This window comes from Pungitius pungitius, chromosome 8 (assembly GCF_949316345.1).
Source record: "Pungitius pungitius chromosome 8, fPunPun2.1, whole genome shotgun sequence".
Taxonomy (NCBI): Eukaryota; Metazoa; Chordata; class Actinopteri; order Perciformes; family Gasterosteidae; genus Pungitius; species Pungitius pungitius.
In genome coordinates this window covers 8,886,120-8,901,658 of record NC_084907.1, presented here as the reverse complement: position 1 = coordinate 8,901,658, position 15,539 = coordinate 8,886,120, and the positions used below count along the sequence as shown (strand labels likewise).

The 15,539-nt window shown below is 45.6% G+C and overlaps 1 protein-coding gene and 1 long non-coding RNA gene across 5 annotated transcripts in view; one reads left to right on the top strand and one right to left on the bottom strand.

The window, feature by feature from the left end:
* The window catches only part of LOC119229756 (receptor-type tyrosine-protein phosphatase gamma-like), a 389,594-nt gene that overhangs the window by 79,584 nt on the left and 294,471 nt on the right, over nt 1-15,539 (bottom strand). The gene's annotated exons all lie outside the window — the stretch shown is intronic.
* On the top strand, nt 5,527-6,104 carry LOC134132305 (uncharacterized). Its single transcript, XR_009956854.1, has 2 exons — nt 5,527-5,802; nt 6,001-6,104. It is a non-coding gene; the product is annotated as an uncharacterized LOC134132305 (long non-coding RNA).

Sequence of the window (15,539 nt, the reverse complement as noted above, 5' to 3'; positions counted from 1 at the left end):
AGAAGAAGAGATCGAGGAGGATAATGACAGCAGGAAAAGCGCCTCACCACCATCAACACCCTCGTCTCCCGTGCTTCAACCTCATCGACTCCTCATCTCCCCCAGCTCCTTGGTTTCACCGCCAGAAGAGCGGACCAGGGACGTTGAACCTCAGGCTGGCAGCACCATACCAGGACATATGTTTGGGAGACCAGAGGCAGAGACTGAGGTTAGAACCTATACCCCTATAGCAGGTGAACTGAGACAAAATTCTGTGTTTACCCCAGTGCTTCCAGCCCAATCAGATCGTTGGGGTTCCTCGTATTCTGTAATTTCATCAGGTATGATGACACCTACTCGGGTCCAGCAGAGCTCTACCAGGCCAGAACCACTGCAGTCTCACGCTTCAGAGCTACCTCCCCCCTGTGGTGATGCAAGACGAGTATGTGGACAGTTGAGTGCTACGGCTCCGATACATGAGCCTGCAGCAGTCTCCTACAGCCATCCAGAAGCACAACGTCACCACTCACCACAAGTGATACCTCACGCCCTTTACAGCCATGGCCCACCTCAGTATGCTACATTGCCTTCATTAATTCCACCACCTCAGCAGACTCTATCTGCCCCGAGGGATAACTCATATTCAGCTCATCAGATGCATCTGCCATCAGGTCAGACAGGGATCCCATACAGCCCGGGGTTGCCACAACGCTCTGCATATGGTGTACCAACACCCAAAATCCCAGACTTCTCCATTGACAGCGAAAAGGAGTTTGCTAACCTGAAGCTGGCTATAGATAACCTGCTTGAGCCCCATTCAGAACTGTCTGAAAAGTACAAATACCATGTACTACTTGAACATCTTAAACTGCCCGAAGCGCAGATGATTGGTCAGTCCTGTCGTCACCATCCAAATCCATACTCAGCAACTATGCAAGCCCTGCAGTTACAGTATGGTCAGCCACACCAGCTGGCACAAAGCGAGATAGCAGCCATTCTGACCACCCCAGATGTGAAGCCTGGTGATGCCCACACTTTCCAGAGTTTCGCCCTACGAGTTCACCTTCTGGTGAGTATGCTGCTCTCCCTAGAAGGACCCAAAGGCATGGAGCTAAACTGCTGCTCTCATGTTGACCGCTTACTCAGTAAGCTACCCAAGTACCACAGGGACGGGTTTATTGAGTATCTACAGATGCAGGGAAAGCTGAATAGCACGAGTATCAACCCCTACAACCTGCAAGATCTAAATGGATGGCTTCAAGGCAAAGCTCAACAGCAGCGCTTGTCCAACAGATTAGTGCAGCGCTACCAAACCGGACAACCCCAAGTTACAGGAAGGGAGAAGATCATCCCAAAGAACAGAGGTCAAGGTGCCGCTGTATATCACAGTACAGGGCCCCCTCCGCAGAGACCTTCTAATAACTTCACACAATCCAAGAAACCATTCAAGATACAATGTCTCTTCTGTGACAGCAAAGAGCATTATATCAGTCGCTGTCGCAGTATCACTGAGCAGTCTACAGTTGATCTGGACAAGTGGATAGCAGACGGCGGGCGCTGCTGGAAATGTGCACGATCTCATGCGCCTGAGTCGTGCAACCTCAAGAAACCCTGTAGTGACTGCAATGGTATTCATCTCCAAGTTCTCCACGGTGTAGCACAGCATCGATCCAACATCCCACAGTCAGGAGCCACAGAAAGCAGAATCTACCTGACACCCAGCATCACATCGAGCAGAGTATTGCTGAAAGTTGTTCCCGTCCTGCTGCACAACAAGCACAAGTCTATGGAGACCTTTGCTATCCTAGATGATGGTGCACAGAGGACTATCATCCTACCAGAAGCAGTCCAGCAGCTCCAGCTGACCGGTGAGTCTGAGACGCTTACCTTACGCACAGTGCGGACAGACATTACACAGCTACAAGGGTCAACGGTCAACTTCGAAATCTCCCCCAAAGATAACCCTCAAAGGTGCTACAAAGTTCAGGGAGCATTTACAGCTGCAGGCCTAGACCTAGTAGAGCAGACTTACCCCACACAAACACTCCAAAGACGACATGCTCACCTGCGAGGAATCCCACTGAAGCCTTTCTTTAATGCCAGTCCAATGGTGCTGCTTGGATCAGATCATGTACATCTGATTACTGCCACAAAGCCGGTACGTAGAGGAGCTAACAGCGGACCTGTTGCCATCCATACCGCCCTTGGATGGGCTTTGCAAGGCGCCGAACGGTGTGGATCTCAGGAAACTAAAGTGGAGCAATGTCTTTTCACCACAGTTGTTCCTCCCAATGACCTCCTGTGCCGAAATGTGGAGAAGTTATGGCAACTCGACGTCCTGCCGTTTCGCAACGAGAAATTGGTAGTTCGTTCCCGTGAGGACCAAGAAGCCATGAATCTCTTAGAAACAAAGACGCAGAGAGTCAACATTGAAGGAGTTCAGCGCTATGCAACCCCTCTCCTGAGAAGAAGAGGAGCCCCTAAACTGAACAGTACAACTCATTCTGTCATAGCTCAATTGCGAGCCACAGAGAAACGACTCAAGAAGGATCAGGAGAAGGCAGATACCTATTCAGAGGAGATTGGCAAGCTCATCCGGGCCGGTTACGTCAAAAGGCTTCTGCCTAACGAAGTGAACCAATCTGAGGAGGCATGGTACCTCCCCCATCACCTTGTGTGTCATAACCAAAAGTCAAGGCTGGTCTTCAACTGCTCTTACAGTCATCAGGGTTCCTCAATGAATGACCAGCTGCTGCCTGGACCCACTCTGGGACCTTCGCTACTAGGTGTCCTTCTACGATTCAGACAGCATTCGGTTGCTGTGAGTGGAGACATCCGGACAATGTTTCATCAGGTTCGTCTTCTGCCTGAGGACCGATCACTCCTCCGGTTCATCTGGAGAGACATGCACAGCGAGAACCCACCAGATGTGTACGAATGGCAGGTGCTGCCATTTGGCACAACGAGCAGCCCGTGCTGTGCCATTTTCGCGTTACAGCAACACGTCCGGAATCAACAAGCGAGTTATCCTGATGCTCTGCAGTCAGTGCAACAGAGTTTTTATGTGGACAACTGCCTTGAAAGCCTCCCTAACGTGCCTGCCGCCACACACAGAATCAACCAATTGCGTTCTTTACTCGCAGACGGAGGGTTCGACCTCAGACAGTGGGCCAGTAATCAACCTTCAGTGGTAGCTCATCTTCCGACTGAGGCAAGGTCCTCTGCTACAGAGCAATGGCTGAGCCAAAACAGGACAGACCCGCTAGAGCCGGCCTTGGGTCTTAAGTGGAACTGTGCTGCTGACACCCTTGGCTATCAATATCGTCCCATTCAACATGCAGCGTTGACCATGAGGACAGCATTTCAGGTACTGGCCAGCCAATATGATCCTTTGGGGTTCATTGTGCCTTTCACTACACGTGCCAAGGTACTCATTCAGCAGCTGTGGTCCAAACAGAGAGGCTGGGATGACCCAGACCTGCCCACAGGCCTCCAACAAGCCTGGGAAACATGGGAAAAAGAGCTACAGCACCTCAGCACGGTATCCATTCCCCGATGTTACTCGCCAGTCTCTGTGGAAGAGGCAGACGCAGAGTACGAACTCCATGTCTTCTGCGACGCGTCCGAGAGAGCATATGGAGCGGTGGCCTACCTCACAGTACAGGTAGCAGGCGACATTCACACATCCTTTGTGATGGCTAGGTCACGAGTAGCCCCCAAGAGGCAACAGACCATACCACGCTTGGAGCTCTGCGCTGCGCTAGCAGGAGCTCAATTGGCCAAGCTGGTAGAGACCGAGATCACGCTCACTATCCGTCAGACAATCCTCTGGACTGACTCCACTACGGTACTGGAATGGCTCCAATCAGACTCTTGTAGATATAAGGTGTTCGTCGGAACCCGTGTATCTGAGATTCAGGAACTTACTGATCGACAAGCCTGGAGGTACGTGGACACCCGGAGCAACCCAGCCGACGATATAACCCGGGGTAAGACTCTCTTGGAGCTGATGGAGCCAGGTCGTTGGAGTCAAGGGCCGCCGTTCCTAAAGCAGAGCACTGAACACTGGCCAAAGAAGCCTGAGCCGACTACAGCAGTGACTTCAACCGAACTAAAGGGCATCACATTCTGCGGCCTCACAACAGTGGAACCTAATGACAATCTTCCTGATGCTGCTCAGTACAGTATGTGGATCGACCTGGTGGAAGCCACTCGCCAAGCAAGCCAGAAGGCTCAAGGGGCGGCCCAGGGTTTGAGAAATCACCAAGCTGCAAACCCTCAGGAAGCGGAGACCCTTCTGCTGAGGAGGTCTCAAGCCCATAGCTTCCCAGAGGAGGTCACCGCTCTCAAAGCACAGAAACCTGTGCCAAACCACAGTCGCCTGGTGAGCCTGGCCCCAGAATGGGACCCTTTAACCTGTTTGGTTCGAGTAGGAGGGAGGCTGCGAAGGTTGCAGAACACAAGCCTGGGAGAGATCCATCCGATTGTTCTCGATCCAAAGCACCCAGCAACAAAACTCCTTATCAAACATACGGATGAACGTCTGCTACATCCAGGTACGGAGCGGGTGTATGCAGAATTACGAAGGCAGTATTGGATCTTGCGAGGACGACAAGCTGTTAGACAACATCAACTCAAGTGTCCATCCTGTCAACGCTGGCGAGCTCAACCTAAGGTCCCGCAGATGGCGGACCTGCCACCACAGCGCCTGCGGCTTCTCTGCCCACCTTTCTATTCAACAGGCGTCGACTGTTTTGGCCCTTACCTGGTCAAAATAGGCAGGAGGACGGAGAAGCGCTGGGGCGCCATCTTTAAGTGTCTCACAACCCGCGGCATCCACATAGAACTTCTCAACTCTCTGGATGTAGACGCCTTCCTTCTTGCTCTTCGGCGGTTCATCGCGAGGCGAGGCAGACCGAAAGAGTTACTCTCCGACTGCGGTACTAATTTCCGTGGTGCTGAACGGGAACTTCGTGAGGCTTTCGCAGCCATGGAACCACGGCTGAAGGAACACCTGACGGAGTACCAGATCGACTTCAAGTTCAACCCACCTAGTGCCCCCCACTTTGGTGGAGTATGGGAAAGAGAGGTCCGTTCCATAAAGGCCGGCCTTCAAGTGGCAGTTGGGAGCCAGTCAGTCTCTGAAGATGTCCTCCACACAACCTTAGTAGAGGTCGAAGGGATCCTCAACTCAAAACCGCTAGGGTACGTGTCAACTGATGTCGCTGACCCGGACCCCATCACTCCTAACATCCTGCTCATGGGGCGGCGGGATGCCTCACTGCCTCAGGTTGCCTATGCTCCAGCATGCATAGGAAGACGGAGATGGCGACATTGTCAAGCACTTGTGGACCAGTTTTGGATCCAGTTCACACGGAACTATTTGCCCACTCTTCAAACACGGCAGAAATGGCAGAAGGCCGTTAACAACATTGCTGTTGACGCGGTCGTTCTGATCGTTGACCCATCGCTTCCCAGAGCTCAGTGGCCGATCGGGAAGGTTTGTAAGACAGTCTCCAGTCACGACGGATGTATCAGGACTGCAGAGGTCTTGGTGAACGGTAAGGTCTACACCAGACCGGTAGCTCGTCTAATCCAGCTCCCTGAGTTCAAGGATGATGCTAATGCTGCATGAAGAATTCCCGTTATTACACATTTGCTGTTCAAATGTGGGGGCGGCTGTTGTGAATTCTTCACGGGAGAATGTCGATGCTTTTATTTTGAAGTTTTATTTTGACAACGCATGTTGTTTCCGCTTCCGGTACCGCGAATACACGCTACGCGACACGGACAGTAGATCCGTTAGATCGAGTCATTGATGATGTAAGTTATGTTGCCTCAATTTGTACTCATCTGCTCACACTGTTAAGCCTGTTAGCTTATGTGTGTTTACTGTGTTCACTGTCAGTGTTATTTCTGTAATGTAGTCGTTCCATAATCGCTCAATGTTGAGCTAAGTGGCTAATCTGGCTAGCGAGCCTGCATTATTCAGTTTGTAATTTGTTTCTGTGTTTATTTCAGAAACTCCATCCATCTTTACGGTCATCTTACTGTCCACTATGTAACTCCTTCTGTCAACTAATCTGTAAGCCTACAACGGGTAAATACAGAAGGGTATAAAACAACCAGATGTCCGCGTGTTCTCTGACCGGAACCCTGTAGTGGTCAATGTCCTACAACAAACAGCATCTCCGGGGGGCGAATCCCCAACATCTTGACTTCTAACAGTCTTGCAAGTAGTCTTCAACATGTTCACCACATGGCTTTCTTTCTGTTGTACTCAAAATCCAATGGCATATATTTTAGTTAGGGGACCTGGACGGTGCTGACATCTGGGAGAAATCTTTCAACCTTTCAGCACTCGGTGGCAAGAGCAACAAGTGAGCAGACTGAAGAGTGTCAGGATGCTATGTGGTGCAAAGCCCCATCCTGGGTGAGGGTGACAGCAATGACTGTTATATGGTGTCCCTACTTTGCCTTTTTGTATTGCAGGTGATTGGATGTCGGGTGTTTGAGAGGAAGCTTGTAGAGGCCGGCGCGCTCACTCTTGGTCTGTCCAGCTCTTAGCCAGGCCGTGTCATGTTCTAGGCGGGAAAACATTGAACAGTGCGGGTAATGGTGTAAGGGGGAAGACCTTTTTGTCAACTGGTTTTCTCATGTGTTAGGGAGTTTGTACTTCCTTTTGTTATGTGGAGGCGGTGGATAGGTAAGTAAGAGTATTTGGTAAAGATTGTTTTGGGCCAAGCTCACCCCGATGCTTACTGTATGATAAATAAACTATTTTGTGGACTGTATTCCCGCAGCACTGGTGCCTTTTTGTGAGTAGGTGAGCAAGGCACTACCACGGATAGGTTACGCTCAGGTTTCCCATAGCAGTAACAAAAGTAGAGCCAGTTTTACTGTGGCAATGCTAGACAGTTTCTAACTTATCCCCTTTTGCACGCACACACAGGTTGCGTAATCATCCCAGACAGCAGAAGTTAATAACTGGAACTAATATAATGACGCTTTTTTGGTACAAGCCAAGAGAGAAAGTGACTGTGGGAAAAAAATGATCATGTAAAGGACAGAAGAAGATAAATAAAGGCGGCCATTGAGACCCAGAAAGAAAAAGTTTTACAGAGAGACAGCATGGTGAAGAGAAAGAAAGCAGGACAGCAGGAATTAGCGTTTCATTATTAATGTTTGTCTCTGAAAAGCCCACAGGCTCGTCCCCCGAGATCCCCAGTCACCAGGCCTCACATCACAATGTCCTACTCTTGTTTCTATCCACCCCTTTATCCCACTTCAAATCCTGCATCGCTCTCTCTGTCCCTTCATTCCTCCCCACAGCTCCATCTTCCTCTTTCTCTCCAGGGACAGGCCGCTGCTGTGATAAATCAGAAAAAAAGACAGCGTGGTACAATGCGACATGTCCTCATATTTCTCTTTACCGACACGCTTTCGCTTTCTCTCTCTCTCTCTCTCTCATTGCCTGTCGCTTCCTCCCACTGTCATCCATCCGAGAACCCTCACTACTGTTATTTTAAAATACTACTATTACTATATTCTCTTGACTTTCTTCACCTCCTTCTGTTACAGAAATCCCCTCCCCCTACCCCCCACCCCCGCCTTAGGCAGCACTAACTAATGATAAATCAATGGAATAATGGATCTAATTCTTGGACTTCTTTCCAAGAAGACACATGTCGGAGTACAGAATTACTAATTACACCAATGACCAATTATTCAGTAGATGGTGTGAAACAGAGCGAGAGAAATACACAGAACTCTGCCCTAGTCCTGCTTTCCTTCACCTGGGAACAATTAGTTAGTAGTTAATAGTTTCTGTCACGGTTTGGGGTTTTATTTTGTAGTTTCATGTCTCTTGTGTTCCTTGTCGTCATGCCACGTATGTAGTTCATGTTGTTTTCTTTTGTAGAGATCTTGGTTTTTTTGCCTCCTCCCCCTTTTTTCGTGTGGAGTGGTATTTGAGTTTACGTTTTGGAATTTCGACTATTAAAGTCCTTTTTATTTCGAATACTCCGCGTCTGAGTCCTCCCTCCTTGCCCTCCCACCCCCGTTGTGACAGTTTCACGGCTAATTCAAGGGTAATACGCCTGCATGTTCTAGGCAAACGGATAATGTTCCTAGCGCAGACTCCAATATCCAAGTGTTATGGTCCGAAGGACAGAAGGGTAATATCATTCATTGCATATGCGTTCAGCACTTCCTGCAACCATTTACGGATAGGCTGCCGGTAGAATGAAACTGGTAGACCTATAGCTAATCAACTTTCTGGAGACTAACCATTTAGAAATGAATCAGTAATAAACCATAGTGTCAGTCTTAAGTTTATCGCGTATAGCGCTTTATTTGCAGTGTCCTCCTCGTCGTTCTCCTCATCCTGGGCTATTTGCGTGTGGTTCTCCTCCCCCTGCTGCAGGAGCTGCGTCAGCGCATCCCTACCAGGGGCGCATGGCTGTCCCGCTTTGAAGCAATGGATGAGATCATCTTCACTCCCGTCATCTTTCAGTGTCAGTCCACAAACATTGACGGACTTTCGGATTATGTCCTTGTCCAGCTTCTCCCAGGCAGTGACCTCCCAGTTCACGAGCAGGTGGCGGGCAGGGGCTCTCATCTCCAGCAGTATATTCTTTACTTTTACTTTTTTTTTTACCCCCGGCCTGTATTTGGGGCCCGGCCTTTATTTGTCCGTATCGACCACGCCCCCGGCTACTATCTGAAGCCTGGCCACTAATTGAATATTTATTTGAGGATTTACGCTAGACAGAATGTAGCTCATTGTGGTTAATCCTAATAAATATTCTGCTTATCATTTTTAGATTTAGACAAAGTGATTTAAATTTCCTCTGAACATGTCTCCATGTCCTCAGTGGATTTTCAAGCACATTTTTGGCATCAAAAGCCATTCCTATGCAGTATTAGAAAATTGCATACATCATTTTGTTTGTTAATGTGTGGAGGCTGATGATTTTTCTGTGTAAGTGATGTTGTATAACAAGCTCAGTGGTCATGCAGGGAGTGAAGTTAAAGCAACCAGCAACATTGCCTTGCATCAACTAATTACAATGAAGAACAAAAGTTTTATAAATTTAAGGATCAGTGATGAGATGTCCTCTGAAATTTTATCGAATTACTAAAAAGCAACACAGTGATATCTGACTATGTCTGCCGCATAACTGCCGAGGCTTGTGTTGCACCGTGCAGAATTGGTAGCAGCTCAGTGGTGGTTTAGAATTGTCAGCATCCTGCCTAATTACCGTCATTGGGGGTATTGGATTTAAAACAGAATGTAGTCATATGAGGTCTACTATGTCGTGAAACCCTATCTTTAATCATGCTGAATATTTCCACTTTGACACGGCCACCTTTAATGTGAAAAACAGCCACTAAAGTGTGGAACCAATTCAAATGAACCTCAAGGTTGTCAATAAATGAATACACTCAGGACAGAGGATGTTTTCATATTTTGATAAAAGGGAAAGGCATTTCTCCAGGATCTTTGGCAGTATTTCAACACATGGTGTCCATAATAAAACGAGGTGAAGGTTAACAATACTTGAGATTTGTTGTAATAAACCTTGAAAAACAGCTAATTGAATGTTGATGCTTTTCTGTCAGGGCCCTGTTCCTCGTGCGTGGTTCAACTAAGTCGATCAAATGTTCCATTATCCAGCTGAAATTAACGAGATGATTGACATCAGGCTATTTAGGAGGAGGAAGGTCTTTTTTCTCTGCTGACGCATATCAGGAGATAATATGTGTATTTCAATCATTTCTGTCAGATGAATTGAACATAATGTACATCTTTTACGTTGTTCATTTTATACGTCATCCATCCCGATTGTCCGAACTTGAAATGAGTTTGACACACCCCTGCTCTAAAGGTTTCTTCCCTTGACTTGCGCATATGAGGAGATAATAATATGTGTATATGCATCATTTCTGTCGGATGAATTGAACATAATGTACATATTGTTGTATACCTCATCGCAGTCCGTCCAGGCTTGGATTGCATCATCATCCAATGAGAATAATTATCTAAACTCTTTGATGAAATCGATAAAAATCCAGCCCAAAGAGTCTGATAGTTATGCATAGTTATGAGGATATACTGTATGTACTGTATCAGCTTATGTATCATATGTGATGACCATATAGTGCCAGGAGTTTTATTATGTGTGTCTGAATCCGTGTCTGGGCATTCGCCAGTATATATCTATTATTTATAATCAGACATTTGATCAATTGAAGCAGTGAAACGTGGACAGAAGTTTATTAAGCGACAAATAAACCACCAGAACTTTACGGAAAGCACGACATGTAGTGGCTTTTCAGGTGTTCTCTGCTATGCAACATGTACAGTATGAGAGACAGTGTGAGACACAAGAGTGTGTGAGGCAGAACGTGGGACAGTGTTGGACAGTAGATGCTCGGCTGCAGCGTGTGGTCTTCATCAAGGAACATTACGGCTCAAGAAAATCTTCTTAATCTAATTGATATCGCTCCTTCATCAATGAGGAAGCGAGCTGCCTTTTTTTGCCGGGTGAGTGGTGAACTAATCCAGCAGCTCAAATGAACCTGCGGCAGAGCAGGTTTAAGTTTTTTGATGTGTTGCTATGGTGATTTAGCCAAACCTGCTTCGGGGAACTGAAAAGCCTGATCTACGTCATCTCATCTTGAAAATTATCCAGCTAACTCAGTTAACTACGTACGAGGAACAGGGCCCAGGTCTCCTGGATCATAAGTATTCAAGCCAGTATTAATTTCGTTGATGAAAACTATGACGAAAAATATTGACTTTTTCCGAGACTGAAACGGATCTTAAAAAATAAATCTATTTTAACTTTCGTTAACGAAACGAGACAAAATGTTGGTAGTGACGAAGTCACAATACTTTTTCTTTTTTTAATTTGCGTGCACCTAACAGACATGGGCAACACAGACACGGAAGTGTCATGATGACATCGTCCACGGACCCAGACCGTTCGGTCACGGTGGTTCTTGTCACCGATACGGACCGCAACGACTATTTTACGCTTCGGTGAGTGTTTCTTTGGTTTAGCTCAGCTGTCTCAGTTTAGCTAACTGTTAGCAGGCTAAAGCCGCAGAACTTTGACAATGTGCGTGGAGATGAAGACCCGTTTAACAGCTTGGGGCTGGTCGGCAGCAGAGATGCTCATGCGATCCTGGCTGCTCAGTTTTCTGGCGACGGTAGCCAGGGTTTCGAGACACGCGCACTTCAGCCAGTTCACACGCCACATCTTGAGAAGACGGTGTTAAACCGTCCGTTTGTTACTAAGCAAAAAGAATGCGCAAGCACACGTGACAGATGGAGGCTTTTGATAGTACTGCACAGTGCAGGTGAAGGATGTGGCGGCACAGAGCAGGTGGAAGAAAACCCGGTGGACAGACACAAGAGGAACAAACTGGTCAAGAAACTCAAAAATAAAGAGGAGAGAAAGAGAAAAGGCTTTTCAATAAAAAGTGAGGTTCCAGTTGAGAATGGCTGGCAAAAAATAATGTATTGCTCTGATGGTTAAGGGAGTCCCTTTTGTTGGGACAAGCAATTTCACAGTGGAAACAATAAAGGACCATGACGTTCCTGTTGGCCATGTCAAAAGCATCACGAGTAAACACAACGAAAACAAAGTGAGCGTTTAGGTCCCTTGTCCTCATGAAGTCAGCAGAGCTTTACACCCTTGCAAATTTGTTTAATTGTTTAAAATTCGTTTTAAAGCTGAAGCCTTTTATGTAATGATTTTTCACATGTCAATTATATTAGCTCACAGAAACACTTCATCCATTTGTTCCTGGCCCCTCTGTCAAATTTTAGAACCCAATGTGGCCCGCAAGTGAAAAAGTTTGCCCACCCGTGTTATAGACCTATGCTAGGAGGGATATTTAATGGACAACCTAAGTACTGCAAGCTAAACTATTATGCAGTTGTAGACACAACACAGAGGGTCCCTGGGCCTGAGAAGGGAAGAAAATGAGAATTATATGGCTATTAAATGTGACTAAAACTAGACTAAAATGTAATTAGTTTTTCGTCGACTAAAACTAAGAAGGATTAAAATGACTAAAACTAAAATGCATTTTCGTCTAAAAGACTAAGATTAAGACTAAATCAACACTGATGAACACTGATTGAAGCAGCCCTTTGCTTACAAAAAACAAGAACTTGATTTGACGCAGAGGCTTATCTGGGCCAGGATAATCCACCTGAGGTCAAAGTGGGCAGTATGTGGCCCGTTACCTAAAATTATTTTGACACCCCTGGTTTAGACGGTTGAAGGCATAGAGAGGAAATGTTGTGACACAGGTCTCTTCATCATGTAAGAAAGGATAACCTGTTAGATGAAAAGGTATGGGCGTGGCTGGCTGAGGAGTGTGGAAATAGGTACTACAAGAGGAGACTTGTAGATTCTGGTGGGGATTTGACGCTGGACACGGTACTCGGCTGCCGCCACTGGACATTGTTGGACAGAAGCATCTGAGGACACCATCTCAGTTGACGTAAAGAGAGCGACGTTCGTGAACACGAATTCGCTGACGGAGATTTTCCTCTCCCTCCTGCTTGAAACGGGATAACAGAGGAGGCTACTTTCCAACTCTGATGTCGGACCAAAGGACTGCTGTCCATCGCAGAAAAAGTTGAGGTCTGGCCGGGCCTCTGCTCTTAAACCACAAAGGATTTATTTCTCATCCAGCGATGCGCAGCAACAGCACAGTTGGAAGTTGAAGTGGTATAACTTAACCATAAAGAATTTAAGTAGAGCAGTATTCTTTTATGAGCTGTTGCCGTGCCCTTGCTAATTAACCTGCAATAAATATCCAAACTGCAATTAAAGTAAATATTTGCGAGAGTTTATTAATGCGTACCCATGATTGTAAACAGTATTAATGTATGCAGGAGAATATAGTTCTGAATGGTTATCCTAGTTACTAGTCAACAAAACAATCCCTTATAGCTTGACACAAACATGGAGATCCCAGGTTAAAAACAAATCTATGTTACGATTGGCTTAGAAAACGCTCCCTCTAACCACCAAAAGTATTTCGTTCAAATGTCAAAGGTAAGGGGCATTCATGATTCATATGATTTGCTGCCTGGTTATGGTTATTTTGTCCTGGCCTCGGCAAGGTTTGTCTAAGAGAAATGTTATGGATTATGGCTATGGATTATGGCTATGAATATCAGCGTCTTCAGGGTCGTCTGGGTCTAGCAATTCGGTGTCTCGTTTTTGTTGTTAGCTTTTTGCTTCGACAAAAAAAGTGTACATAAGAATATTATCTGGACTAGTTTGTATAACATATTTACAAACTTGTTGGAGTTGTGTTTGGTGCATTTTCAAACACAGAAGTAGAGATGGTAGACAAGGCTATATTTGCAACGTTGTCAAACATTCATATTTTTGTTGTAATGAGTACACAATATGCCTGTTGGAAGTTGGTTCTTGCTTGTTTTTCACCCATATGGGAGAAGCTCACTTACTCAAATAACAAGTATCAAAATACAATACCTTCAATATCAGTTTAGGTTTAAATAAAAGCTTTGTAGGGCTCTGTGAACATTTTTATGATGGTTATAATGATAAACAAGTGGCTAAAGACCCACGCATCGGCTGTTGGTCCTACAGACTTGCAGGAGGTTAAATTTAGTGAGAAGGTGTGTGCGCTGGTGGAGAGGGTTGGAGAGTCAGAGGGGAGCCATGTTGTTGATGGCGTTGTCGGTGGTAGGAAGAATCCTGAGGTTTATCCTCTGTTAGTAATGGAGGACTGGGGGGGGACGTGATCTCAGTTCAGTACGTACCAGATAAAGGATCATGAAACACACACTACTGCATATATAGCTTAAACATTAAATTGTATTTCAAAATCACTGCTTGAGTTTTCATGACAACAATAAATATGATCAGAATGAGTCTCAGATCAAAGTGTCCTTTGAATCATTGTCCTATTTCCAATTCCTTGTTTTGTCTAAAAAAAATGTTTTTCAACAGAGCTTTTTCTTTATTCTTTTTTTGGTGCTGTATTTTCTGCCTCCTCTCCCTGTACTCCAATATATTAAATGAGGTACAGATGCCCCAATTTGGGAGAAAAAAGACTCAGTGGGATTCCCTTTTCAAACAGCAAAAAGTCGAATGAATGATCAATGTGATTTACAGCCCAGTCGGGCCTCGCTTGTCTTATGCTACCTCTAGTTGAGTGTGTGGAAATCGGTGGGGTCATGGAGCGCAGTAAATAAGCAAATAAATAAGGGCAATGATAGATGTTTACAACTGCCGTCTATTTCAATCAGTGGCTGCGGTGCGATGGAATGCTGCACCATAAAAGCGTACCTTCCAAGTCCAGGCGAGTTTATGGGTCCAATTTGTACTGTAACACCAGTTTGATGGTTTCATTTATACATGAGACAGCAACAATGTCGGCGCTGCAGAAACCCACCGCTGAAGGGGGAGGCAAATACTTGCAAGAAAAAAACAAAAACTACATCTTTGAGACCTTATAAGTGATTCCCAATTGTAGGAAAGCGTCTTCCATTAAAATTACAACAAAAAAACAGGCCTCTATGAAACTGAATGATATCAATAATAGCTTTCGTCACTATAAAATTCATTCGAAATGAGGTTGGCGAAATATTGTTGTGATATTTCACTGTTTGCAAAAACAGACTTTCTGAGCAAGACTAAGTCATCCAAAGAAAATCCTATCAAGCATTTCTAAAATCAATTTGAGTCTGTCAATGAAAAAAACACGAGCCCCTCTAGCAAGCTCATGACGGTGAAGATTTGCCTGAGTGATGACTTTACATCCTTTAGTGCAGTGGTCGCCAACCCGTCGATCGCGATCTCTCCGGCTTTCCCTGTCGATCTCTAAATTCCCCCCCTAAGCATCACACCCAACAACTAGTGTTGCTTTTAATTCAAGCATTTACCCTACGAGCACAGAGGAACAGCACTAACACACAATGCAAGGATTAATACAATAGGCTTTAGTAATGCTATTGCAATCCAAAACACAAAAATAATACAGGTGGTCATGTTCATTGATACAGATCATGTCTCTTGTGTGGCGTGTGTGTTTTGTTACAAAAGTTAAATCTGTTATACGTTTTATTTTGAAAACAGGAAATTGTCAGGTGACAGGAACCAGGAAGTGAGTCGGGTCAGAACTGCCTTTTATAGTAGTTGTTTTTTCTCCATCCAGTTGAGTCTGCCTGCATTCTATTCCTTTTGATAGCATCGTTGGTATGTATTTAATTGTTTTATTGCTCAGATTATATTTGTGTGATGTTTAGTTTGGATATTTTGTGCTGATGACAAAACAATACATTTAGTTCGTGTTTATTATGTCCTTTGTGTGTTTTAGTTTTACTCTATCTCTATGTCAATAAACCTGTGGACAACGAAGGACCGTCTTCAGAGTGGTGATGTGGGGAAAGAGTTCATCTAACTGCCAAGGTGTATCGGAACACATATACCGAGGGCGGCATAGTAAAACAACGCTTTCTAGCGGGAAGATAACGCAGCCAACTGAGGGACGCTGCTAAC